The sequence below is a fragment of the Diceros bicornis genome, unplaced genomic scaffold (assembly GCF_020826845.1).
Source record: "Diceros bicornis minor isolate mBicDic1 unplaced genomic scaffold, mDicBic1.mat.cur scaffold_77_ctg1, whole genome shotgun sequence".
Taxonomy (NCBI): Eukaryota; Metazoa; Chordata; class Mammalia; order Perissodactyla; family Rhinocerotidae; genus Diceros; species Diceros bicornis.
This window is the reverse complement of record NW_026691656.1, coordinates 1,503,656-1,517,037: the sequence shown is the minus strand read 5'-3', so window position 1 is coordinate 1,517,037 and position 13,382 is coordinate 1,503,656.

The window sequence follows — 13,382 nt, the reverse complement described above, 5'->3', positions numbered from 1 at the left end:
CTCCTAAACCCAAAGTCTCTCTCAACAGCTTTTTTGCCGTTTCTCTGTTAATCTTCAAGGCAAAAATTTGCAAGGGTTGTTAGTGTTCAAATAATCCGCTTCCTCAATTCTCATTCTTTTCAATTCACTTCAATCAGATTTGTCCAAGTATGTCACTCAATCTGCTCTTGTCAAGGACATCAGCAACTTCTATGAGGCCCAAATCAGTGGTCATTTTTTACTCTCATTTTACTTCACCACGCAGCATCATTTGACCCAGCTGACTGCTCTATCCTTAGGACACTACTTTCTAAGTGTTTTACTTTTTCTAAGTTCTCCATATTCTCCTACCTCGTGTATATCTCTCTCCTGATCTCCTGTACTGTAACCTCTTTGTTTTATTCACCATTAAATGCTTGATAATTGATAATAATGAGAAAACTGGCATGTCACTTGTCTGAGCTCTCTGGTTAGAAAATGGTAGAGCCCAGATTTGAGCCCAGACAGTCGATACCCTTAACCACCAGCCTATTTGTTGAGTATATTCTATATGCCAAGCACTGCTGGAGACACTGGTGTCTGCAGCAATGAATAAAACTCAACTTCTGCTATTGGAGCACTTAAGTTCTAATAGGGGAAAGACAGATTATAGAAAAATCAAGAAAATATGTTACTATAAGTGTTATGTAGAAAATGAAATTATTTTAAGACAGTTAATAGGGATTGGGATCTTGCTATTTTACATGGAATAAGAAGGGAAAAAGTCTTAGTTAAGGGGCACTTGAACAGAGACCTTCACGAGTTGGGACAGTGAGTCATATGAATTTGTGTGGCTAAAGCAGTTTATTCATGCAAAGGTCCACAACACGGAGGCCAGTGTGACTGGAGTACATCATGGTGGGGACAGGGAAGGAGTGGTAGAAGATGATGTGGTCAGAGACTTGATGGGTCCTGATCTTGTTGGGCTTTATGGTTCACTATTAGGTCTTTTCCTTATGCTATCAATGAGTTGGCATATCAGTAGGAATCTCAGCAGGAAACAGAGGACACACTGAGACTAGGATGATTAAAGAAGAGTTTTCATACAAGGGCTTCTCGGAGTTGTAGACAGGATGTAAGAAAACCACAAAAGGTGGTTGGTACCCAGTAAGCTGGTAAGTGTAGGGCTCTATTAACACCCATGAGCCTGAAGAGGTAAGGAGAGTGAGCAATTATCCAATTCTAGAAACAAGAGAGGAGGGAATTGCATTCCAGGAGCTGAAAGGAGGTCAGAAGTAACATCCAGCCCCAGGTTCTCCTGCAAGAAATATCCAGGACCAGATGTCACTCTCTTTCATCCTTCTGATTTCATGTCTAGGCTCTCCATTGACTAAACCCAGCCAAAATCCTTAAGGCAAGAAAGCCCGCTGATGTAGTTCATCTTCACTAACCTTCCTGGGTGCATCAAGATAGAGAAGGCGGATTTACTGGGACAATGGAAGATATTCTGAACTGTGCAGCCTTTTTTTGCCTGAGAATCTACTCTTGTCAATCACCTAGGTGGAAAGTTCATAGCCCTGCCCAGGAATCCCATCAGCCACTGCACTGTCCTAGGTGCAATCCAAGCATGGATAATCCCAGGTGTAGTATAAAATAGTTGCCATTGCAGGTGTTCTTCACGTATGATGGGTTATGGGGTTCTTGGGAAGAATTTCAAACAATAATTAACCAACAGGTCCCAGTTCCCATAGGTGGATACTTCTACCAGGAAACAAAGTCAGAGTCCCATTGAAATTTACTACTGCGTATGAGACCAACAGAAGGAAAGAAGTCACTATGGCCTCTGGCACAAGTAATTCATCCAGAGGACATGGGTCTTCTGTTATAGAGTGAGGGCAAAGAAGACATTTGGCCTTCAGGTAATCCAATGGGATGTCTTTTGATATTCTTTCCCCAATACTTAAGTGTAGCAGCTGTATCCTGTGAAGGGAGTGGTGATCAGGTGTTCAGATGACTCAGGGATGAGGAACTGGATCCTCCCTCCTGATAAGCCACCCAGACCACCAGAGGTGTTTGTCAAGTGTGAAGGGAATCTAAATGGAACAGTAGGAGTAGTGGGATGGTAAGTATCAATTGTAGCACGAAGAAAAGGTGCAGTCAAGAGATGTCTGTAATTTGTTCCACTGATCTTCCTCTTCTAAGTTTCCCCAGTCAACATGACCGACCAGAATCCTAGTGCACTGACTGTAAGAAGCAAATGCATCTGAGTGGCATAAGTGATGTACCACGATGGAGACAGTGATATATTTTCTAGATTCTTCTTTAAGGACTAAGTTGCTCACTCTTGTAACTGCAGAAAGTCTTCTAAGGGCTCATCCGGCCAACCTCTCTGGGAATTTCCTTGGGCCAAAGGAAAGTGCCACACCTAAGATTGTGACCACTCTCAATGGCAGCCCACTTCCAATGACTGATTCATGGGGGGAGGATACAAAGGCCCAATTCCTTTGCCTCATTTGAGAGACCCCTGAAGGGCCACCTCAGCTCCAGTGCTCCCATTGGGATCAACTGTGTTCTCCATTTTTAACTTATCACAGTTCAATCTCTTCTGCCTAATCTCAGTTCTCTTCTTTAGAGATGGTTACCTCAAGCAAGTAACAAACTTTTTATGCCAAAGTGTCTTCATCTGTATAATGAGAACAATGAGAGTGCCTACTTCACAGATTTGTATTGAGGATTCAATCAGCTAATATATGTAAAACATTTATGAGACTCCCAGTATATAGGAAACATTATATACTTCATCTTTTATTGTGAATTAATTAAAATCCATTGCAGGATTATACTGAGCAAATCAGCCACATACAAAAAAGAGTAATATTGTATGATTCTATTTGTATGAGTTCCAAGAACAGTCAAAAAATAATCTGTGATAGGAAAAATAATCAGAACAGTGGTTGCATCTAACCTCAGATTGTGGAGAAGGGGTGAGGCAGGAGTAACGATTGACGAAGAACGGACATGGAGGAACTTTATGGGGTCAGGAGAACGTTCTATATCTTGAAAGGAGTATAGGTTACATAGGTGTATACATTTGTCAAAATGCATTGAGTTCTACACCTAAGATCTATGCATTGTGCTATGTGCAACATATGCCTCAATTTAAATCAGATTCATTTTCCTAAGTGAAAGAAGCCAAAGACAAAAAGCCATTTATTGTAGATTCCATTGTATGCCATTTGGGGAAAGGTAAAACTGTACGGAAGGACAACAAATCAACGGTTTCCAGGGGCAAAGAGTAAGAGAGGGGATGCCTACAAAGGGACTACACAAAGGAATTTGGGAGTGATGGAATTGTCCTATCAAGACAGTTCATGTGTGTGTCATGTTCGATCATGACTGTGTTGATGGATACACAACTCTATGCATTAGCCAAGGCCCATAGAACTGTACACCCCAGAGTGGATATTACTGTAGGTTCAAAAAATTAATCCACCCGGTAGCGAATGGAACGTAAAACGGAAAACAAGCTATAACAAATGAATCTAAATGTATTGAAAATGAATAACATTGTCACAATGAAGGCTATGAAAATGAAAGCAAATTTACTTTGGAAAAATATGTTTTACCAGATCCTGTAAGCCTGAATCAAAAGAACTGATCAGAAATCCTGTACTCTAGTTCATGAAAAATGTTTCTCGGATGGGTATGGGTTAGCAATTCTGAAACTAGTTTATGAGTATACCAGATTTGAACAACTAAGTAAATATATTGTAGATGATGAGAGCCAGTGTATCACAGTCAAAGAAAGATGTTATAAACAAGGAAAGAGAGAAGGCTAGCTCTTATTCCACTCCAACTTAGGCATTTGATTGGAATAAGAGCTACTATTATCAATTCACGCTTTTCATGGATGGATGGGTAGATAGATAGATACATAGATAGATACATAGATAGATACATAGATAGATAGATAATGTGTGTATGTAGAGGATAGTATAGCTTCATATCTTTTCAAAGCCTGTGAGATCAGAAGGCCTAGAAGAACGACACTCCAGTAATAATGAGAATACTTATCAACCACCCAGAAATTGGTTTCTAAGATACTATTCTAAAGAAAAAGGAAGGAACCAGGGCTCTCTGGAAGAATACTGGATTCCAGGGCTAAGGTAGAGGAAATACATCCTGACCCTGAAATATCTCTGAAGGATATTTTAGTGGAAAAGAAAGATTCACAAACAGAAGCCCCCAAAATCTACCTAGAAATCCCCCCTCAGGTCCTTGAATAACACCTCACTTGTGCATGTGCAGGGAACGAATCTAGGAGACTTAGAAGAGAAAAGCCACTGAAAACTGAATATTGTGCAGAAATGTCAGAAATCACACATGCCAGGAGTGGGAGGTTGGCTTTTGGACTCTTCTGAACTTGAATGACCTTGATAAAATAAAAAAGCCCTGGCATTCAATTATGACCCTAGAATTGTCACAGCCTGAGAGTCTGTGCCACACACTAAGAGTAAGGATTACATCTTGGGAGTCAGTGCAAAACTGAAATATATATGTCCTTTTAGCGTCTAAATCCTAGCCTTCAGAGGCTCAAGGTGATCCATTCGTACTAGAAACCTAATCGTTAGAGGAAGGCAACATGATTAAGACCTTCTACGAGGTATTGTTCACAAGATCCAGCACAGAATATAAGATTAATAGACATGCAGAGCAGCAGGAAAATGCTCTGAATTATGAATATATAAATCAGTAGAAGCAGACCCAGAGACAATCCAGATACCGGAGTTAGCAAACAAAGACTTCAAAATAACTATGAATCAAAGCAAAGAAACATGGACAATTGTAGAAAATGAAAGACAAACTAGAAATCTTTAAAGCAACCAAAGGAAAAGGACACATTTCTTTCATAAGAGCAATAGTAAGTCTGGAAACTTTTCAAAAGAAACTTTGGAAGCAGAACACATGAATGACATCTGACAGCTAAAGAGTTGAATGGGAGGGGGGAAAAAAACTGCCCATTTAAAATTCTCTGACTTAAGAAAAATATTCTTCAAAAATGCAGACAAATTCAAGATGTTTTACAAAGGGCGTTTAAAAAAACCTAGCTAGAACAATTAAACAACAGCAGAACTGAACTTCAAGAAACTCAAGAGAATTTTCAGGTTGAAGGAAAATAATTCCACACAAAGACACATAATGCTGGAATGATCATCAGCAGGAAACAAAATGTACGTAAATATAATGAATATTGACTGAATAAAACAATCCTGTATACTTTTACAACTTTTATGTAAGTCTAAATGTTTTCAAAATAAAATGCTTTTAAAAACATGTTGAACTGGAACCTGAAAACTAGAGATGATGGAAGCCCCTCCAAGGGAATCTTACTCCACCCCCCAAGACTAGAGATTATGGAGCCCCAGCAAATGGTGCTCACAATCTGCATCCAACAGCAGATGTGACAGAAGCCCTAGCGACACACCACCAGTTCCTTCCCAAACTAGAGGCAACCAGACCCCAGATAACAACTGTCATCCACAAACACAAATGCTGGGTTCTGAGCATCAAGACCTCCATTCCCCCAAAACTAGAAATTATGGGACTCCAGCAAGCACTCGCTAGTCACTTCCAATTCTAGAAATGACAACAGCCCCATAAGTCACACCTTTAGCTGCTCCTCAACACTAGAGAATGGGAAGCCCCAGCCCAGTGACCCACCTTGTCTATGCCAACAATGCAGACAAAGGCAGACCCAGAAAGTGAGACTTCTACTCTCCCGCAGCACCAGAAAAAAGGAGATCTATAAAGACCCCTCCAGAGCCCCCTGACTAAAGATAAATGGAATCTCATGCAATTATGCCAATCCTCTCCCTGAATTAGAGACAATGTGCCTCCATCCAGTGACCCCTCCCTGTCACCTCAACACTTGAAAAGTGGGAGCCCCATACAAGCAGTAGTCCTCCAGCCTCCAAGCACCAGAGACAACAGGAACCTCAGTCTCATGTCTCCTAGTTATCCCCAACATCATGAGAGCTCCATCAAATGATGGAAGCTTCAGCAATTGATCCCCCATATTCCTGCCAAATTAGAGATGATGGAAACCCCAAAAAGCAACTCACAACCCCCTATACACCAAGAAGAAAAGAGCGCCAACAAATACTACACCATTTTCACCAACACAAACCCCAGCTTGTCTCTTGACTCCTCAGACTAGATACGAGTTTCCCCAGCAAAGAGTAACCCAGTCTCCACACCCCCAGAAAAGCGGTCACCAGAGTCTCACTAGGCAACACGCCAGGTTCTCTAATGTAAGTGTCAAACAGATCCTCAGAATACTACCTCTCTGGTTCCTGGAATGTTTGGTAGAATTTGATGGTAAACCTGTCTGGCCTGGTGCTTCTATAGGAAGGTTTTTAAATTGTTGTTTCTTTAATGGTAATGTGTCTTTTTTCATTCATTGTTCTGGATATTTGTGGTCTTTTAGACCTGGAAATGTGTAGTCTTGGCTTGTGGAATGTTTGCTAGATTATTTGATCATTTCTTCCCACCATTGCGGTTGTTTTTGTTTGTCTTGAAACATCTAATTAGATATTTGACCTCCAGGTTGATATTCTAATTTTCTTTGCTCAACTGCTTCTCATTTATCTTTTTGGGTGATTCCTCAGCTTTCTTCCAGCTCTACTCTTTGCCTTTATGTTTTTTGGTGTCCCTGAGGTCAAGTTTAACCTCAGGAGTAACCTTTCACTCTGGTCTTCTTTCAAGGTGTCGGTGGGTTGTGACCTGGGCTCCTGGAGTGAGGCAGATCACTGGGCTCAAATGCGTCTTTTAAAGACTCACAGCTGTTTTGCGTTTTCAGTCTCTCCCGGTTGAGAGGATCAGGGGCCTCATTTCTGAGCTGATGAGAGTTCTGCAATAGGAATCAGCTTGTTTCTTGCTGGCTTTCTCCACTCTAGAACTTGGGCTTCAGCTTTCTATGTTCTGCCATATTAATTGCCACGTCTCTATCCACTTTCTGTTTTCTAAAATGGTTGATCTCTCTTATGCTGGTGTCTCTAATTCTCTGTCTTCATGATCTCTCTTTATTCCTTTAGTGGCCAATGGAGGTGGGGGAGTTGATCTTGTTACGTCTACAGCAATATAAGAGGAAAATCGATATTCTGGAATTAGGGAAAGAAATTCCTCAACTCAACTATACAACATACGGTATTGGGAAAGGTATTTCATCTGTGATTTTGCTGTGAGATTTCAGCATGTGGATCATGGGGCCGCGTAGATTTGTTAATTTTTCTTCCCACACTCAGATCTGACCACATCAGGAGGTAATACTAGGTGTGTTTGGGCAGTGACACGTTGACACAGCAGGGTTGGTTGTAGTAAATAGTGAAGTTCATACTCTTAGCAACCAACCAATCTTTACTAGTGCAAGGGCTATATACAAGGTGCCATGCCAGTCTGTGAGGGAGGTTCAGACACACACGTGGCTGACATGGACACGCAGCATTCAAGAAAGGACTTACCCAATTGCCGGGCGTGTGATTAGCTGACGGTGTCCTGCTGTCATCTTTTCAGACTCTGCTTTGGCTTTCAAGCCCAGGTCACTCTTTCCTTGGGTTTTTCTCTTCTTGAGGTTGCCCACACGCAATGACTGAGCAAGGTGGCGGTACAAGGGCTTAGCATTTCTGCCCAACATGGACTCGTCTAAAGGGCAGTTTTTGCTTTGCAGGTCCCCATAAGACTGGTGGAGACTTTGGTAGGTGTGTATAACGTTCTGCTGTTCCCCTGGCCCAATCCTGCGGCTCGTTACTTTCACAGGAGTTAGGAGTGCAAAAGGTTTCTTTTTTTGTTTTTTCAATTTTTTGTTTATTGCAGTAATTTTAGTTTATAACATTGTATAAATTTCAGGTATATATCATTATACTTCTATTTCTGCATAGATTATATCATGTTCACCACCCATATACTAATTACAGCCCATCACCACACACAGGTACTGAATCATCCCTTTCACCCTTTTCCCTCCCCCTGCCCCCTCTGGTAATCACCAGTCCAATCAATGTCTCTATGTGTTTGTTTGTTGTTGTTATTATCTACTACATAATGAGTGAGATCATACAGTATTTGACCTTCTCCTTCTGACTTATTTCACTTTGCATAACATCATCAATGTCCATCCATGTTGTCACAAATGGCTGGATTTCATTGTTTCTTGTGGCTGAGTAGTATTCCATTGTGTATATATACCACATCTTCTTTATCTACTCTCCCCTTGATGGGCCCTTAGGTTGCCAAAAGTTTTCTTAAACCTTTTGCAATCCTAACTCCATCTCAGCATTTGCTTCCTGAAGAACACAATCTGCAACAATGGGAAACATATACTTCTAGAAAGTCAGCTGGAAAGAGAAGGAATTCAGAAAAAAGAATGAAACAGTGTATATCATATAACAAGAATGATGTGAATTGTCAACTGGGAGACTGTAAAAGTTATTACTGAGCTCTTTAAGTCACAGGTATTATTAGGGAAGGCTTGTCAGTTTGCTTTACATAGAGTTCATATAGTAAACTCTATTTATTAAAATAAAAGAAATGGCTAGATCCTTATTAAATTATTAGGGTACAGAAAAAGAAAACTCCTTCTCTTCACATTATCAAAAGATAAGAGTCTATAGAAGCATCAGCAAGCAGCACTCAACACAAATGAGAGGAACCCACAATGCAAGTCCCTCAAGTCCTTCCCAACATGAGACGACAGCCCCTGTGGTGAGTCCTCCCTAATCCCAAACACAAGGAACAATCTGAGCACCAGCTGGCAGCTCCTCAGTTTCATCTTGCTGTGTAGGTGTCTCTGTCCCCAACTGTAGTGGATAGATGGAGCCCCATCTAATATCCCCTGCCCTGGGGAATGTGAAGGACCCAGCCTCAGAATAAGGAACACAAAAGTTCTCCTGACAAGCCACCAACAACCCCCAAGCTCCCCTTCTACAGAAGGTGACAGGAGCCAAGGAAGCAAACTTTCCCCCAACATTTCCTGCTCCAGCAAACCCCTCTTATCTGTTACACATCCTGCTGACCTTCAGAATATCCTCTACTGCTAAAAGAATCACTAGGAGCCAAGGAAGGCTGGAGCTGGGGTAGAGGCCGAGAAGGATAGAGAGGGGAGAGGAGCAAGAGTAAAGAGAAAGATGAGACCTTCCATGTTGTCCGAAACACAGTAATGAACTCCAGAGGCCCCAAACAGCTCCAATCAAACCAGGTTCTCAGGGGTGAGCTGGTGCAGAAGAAAAGGAATTCTGGGCTGATGAGGAGAGTTGGCCTGGAGGAAAGGTGGGTGTGTAGGCTAGCAACCCAGATAGCCACCAATGGTGGTTTCCACCTGTGTTTATGCCCTGTGCAGTCTCCTGCCACATTCAATTAGCCGTGAATTGTCATGAACCCAAGTGATCAATACAGTGCTGTAGAAATGACAGGGTCCCACACCTGAGGCTACATCATAAAACACAATGAAGGTTCCTCCTTGGTCTCTTAGATTGTGCCCTCTCTAGGGGAAGCCATCCACCATGCCATGAGGACGCTCAAGTAGCCCTGTGGAGAGGTCCACGTGGAGAGGAACCAACTTGTCAGCACCAAGTGCTCACCATTCAGTGAACCACTTGGGAAGATCCTCCAGCCTCAGTCAAATTTTGAACTTTAATGACTATGTATGCTAACATGTTTAGGAGTGAAGTCTACTGCTATCTGCAACCTATTTCAAAATGCATTAAACAGAGATGGATTCTTGGGTGATAAATGGATGGAGGTGGCAAAGTAAACATAGTAAATTGTAACTGATGGAATATAAGTGTGGACTGTCTTCATTAGGGCTGCCCTAGTAAAGTACCACAGACGGGGTGGCTTAAACAGCAGAAATTTACTTTCTCATAATTCTGGAGGGTGGAAGTCCAAGACCAAGGTGCCTGCAGGATTGGTTTCTCCTGAGTCCTCTCTCCTTGACTTCCAGATGACCATGCTCTTGTTGCTGCTTCACGTGGTCATCCCTCTGTGCATGCGTGACCCTGGCGTCTCTTGGTGTGAGTGTCCTAATCTCATCTTATAAGGACACTGATCACATTGGATTAGGATCCACCCTAATTGCCCTATTTTATCTCAGTTACTTTCTTTTAAGTCGCAACCTCCAAATAAAGTTACAATAAGAGGTACTAGGGATTAGTGGTTCAACACATGACTGTTGAGGGGACAGAATTCTGTCCATAACGAGACAGCTCACTGTACAACCCTTTCAAATTATCTCCATGCCTGAACATTTTTCCCAATAAAGTGGGTGCAGGTGGTGTGCTAAGGCAGGAAAGAAAAAACGAATGGTTAACAAAAAAATCATGTTGGAACCCCCAGTTGTTCTGTGGAATAGGGATTATCATAGATTTAAATGTAAATATTTAAGCTGTGAAAGTCCTAGAAAAAACCAAAGGATAAGTATTTTATATATAATCTCAGAGAAAAGATGTTCTTTTAATAGTATAACATAAAACAAGAAACGAAATCAACACGTTTGATTTCCTTTCAAAAAATCTGCATGGCAGCAACAACTAGAGGCAAAGACAAATAAAGGAAAAGAGGAGAATGTTGCCAACTCATCACAAAAAGCTAATTTATTAATATTAAGGAACTCTTACCAACCAAAAAAGACCAAGAATCTGTTGGAGAAATGGACAAATGGCGAAGAACAGTTCACAGAAAATACATAATGCTCTCAGTATAAGAGATGATTCTCAACTTAGCCCACCAAAGGAAAAATAAGTAAAACACCAAGATTCTTGTTTTTATTTATCAGATTAGGAACATTTACTCTTTGCTTAATATGTTGATGTATTAGGATGTAGAGAAAGTGACACTCCCATACCACAGTGAAGAGGGAGGAATTTGAACCACCTCCACCCACGGACAAGTGGACCTTGGCAGACAGAGAGAGCCCAGCGGAGCCCGGGACTTGACGGGGAGAGACGGAAAGAGCCAAACTGTGGCAGTGAAATTGTAGAAAGCCACAACCAGATGGAGAGAGACGAACCCATACCGCTGAGCCAAGGAATCGTGGGGAGAGGCGGTGGGAGCCAAAACCAGGCGGAGAGAGACGAAGATAAATGGAAAGAGCCAAAGATGTGAAGACACAGCGGAGGCCAGGCGGAAGGGCCGAAAGCTTGGTTGGAGGAGCCGAGCCCAGCCGAAAAGCAGCGAGAGGCGGCGGAGAGAGCCGAGCCGAGGGGCCGCTGGGAAGAACTGAGAGGTCGCGGGCGGCCCAGAGAAGAGAGATTGTTGGCCGCACCGCAGAAGGAAGCGGAGTCGCGGATGGTGGAGAATGAAGGCGACCGCGCTGGATGGGGCCGTGGACGCGGAGCACGGAGCCTTCCACGCGTCCGAGCTGCCCTGAGCGACCCCCCGGAGGGTCGTGGACCCGGTCCCCCCTGCCCTCCTCCCCTCTTCTCCGGCCCAACCGCTACCCACGGCGAGGGGCAGTCTGGCCGGACAGCGGCGTGTCCTCCGCCCACGACGAGGATGCGCATGTCCCCACAGGTGCATCCTCCGGACGTGATGGCTCCGTGGAGTCTGGCGCCGATGTCCGCTGCGGGGACTGACCCCGGGGGTGTAACCTCTAACGCCTGCTGAGCCTGCAGACCCAGCCCGTGGGGAAGGCCGCTGGGGGCCAGTGACCACGCCGGCTGACCGGGGGTCTGGGAAGAGGGCCCCAGCCTAGACCAAGGCTGGTAATGAGAACAGTGGGCCCCTCCTTACCATCTCCCCACTTCCAACACCAGCGCCAGGCTCTCTTTCAGGGCTCTTGATTGTGTGCAACAGAAGGATTGATACGGTGATGGCTCACGGAGCCTGTGGGAGGACGGGGACGGGCTTGAGCCCCGCTGAGGCTGCTTCTATTAACTGTTGTCCAAATCCATCCTCATCAGAGCGTAGGTCCCACCTCCTGGGTCAGTCTTTGTGGGTGCATCTGATCCACAGAACTGTGCCCTGATTGCAGCGGGGAGGATGCAAATGGACGTGTCTGGCATTTCCTGCCTTTAAATCTGGAAGCTGGTGTTGTCTCCCCAGAGGATCATAAAGTGAGGGAACCCCTCAAACATAGGATAGGGGTTCAGTGGCTGAGAAACCAAGAAGGGTGACAGATGTCTACTAGGAGGCCCTGTACTTTAAGTGTTTTAAGAGTAACCACTGGAGACCTCTTGTGTCAGCAACCTGGGGAATTTCTGCTCTAATTTTTTTATGTTAAAGTTGCAGCTCTAGAAAACATGTGTTTGACTTGGCAGTCTTCAGCAAGGTGGCCACTACCCATCCCAACCTCTGCCTTTTAGGGCCCTTGCTAAGGGATCCACCAGTGTTTACATTGAGAAGACCTAGTGCCTAAGCAGACCTGAGCTGACTGGATGGTAGTGAATACTGAAGAGTGATGGGAGACATTGATGTTGGGTTCTGAAGGTGAGAGTGGGACAAGCAAAAGGTGGACCAGAGTAGCCCCGATATCCATCATCTAATGAATGTATAAACACAAGGTGATCCGTATTTCTGTACATTGTTTGTTCTTCAGCCATAAAGATATGAAAGACACGTGCAACACCATGGATGCACCTTGAAGACCTGCTAAGTGAAAGCAAGTAGTCAAAGAAGACCACGTATTACATGATTCCATTTACATGGAATGTCAAATATGGGCAAATCTCTACAGACAGGAAGTAAATTTGTGGTTGTTTAAGGTTGGAGGTGGGAGAAGTGCAGGGGTAATACTCAATTATTTCTCTTTGGTTCTTTTTACAGTTTCTATCTCTTTATTGATATTCTCTGTGAATTGAGACATCATTCTCTTTATTTTCCTGGGTCCTTTGTCCCTACTTTCCATTAGCCCTTTGAGCATATACAAAAGAGTTGTTTTAAAGTCTTTGTCTCATGAGTCCAATGCCTGGGCTTCCTCAGGAAAAACTTCTGTCAATTTCCATTCTATTCCATATGAACCGGCTATACTTTCCTGTACCTTCATATCTTTTGTAATTTTGTAGTGGTAACTGGACATTTTGCGTATTACAATGTGGTCGTTGTGAGAATCAGATTCTCCTGCTCTCCAGGTTTTGCTGTTGTGGCTTTTTGTGAGCTGCAATCATCCTTTTGTTTAGCGACTTTTCAAATGATTTTTGCAAAGACTATGTTCTTTGATGTGTGTGGTCACTGATATCACTTTTCAGTTATCTTAACAATGAGCAAGCGACCTGACAGAGATTTCTGTAAATGCAAGAATCCAAAACAATACATTTTAAAAAAAGAAAAAATTAAAATCTCTCCAGTCTTTGCAGCTGGTCCCCTGTAGCTCTTCCTTAGACTTCACCCCCTACCTGCATGGGGCCCACAAATCTGCCAGAGGTGCAAGCCCA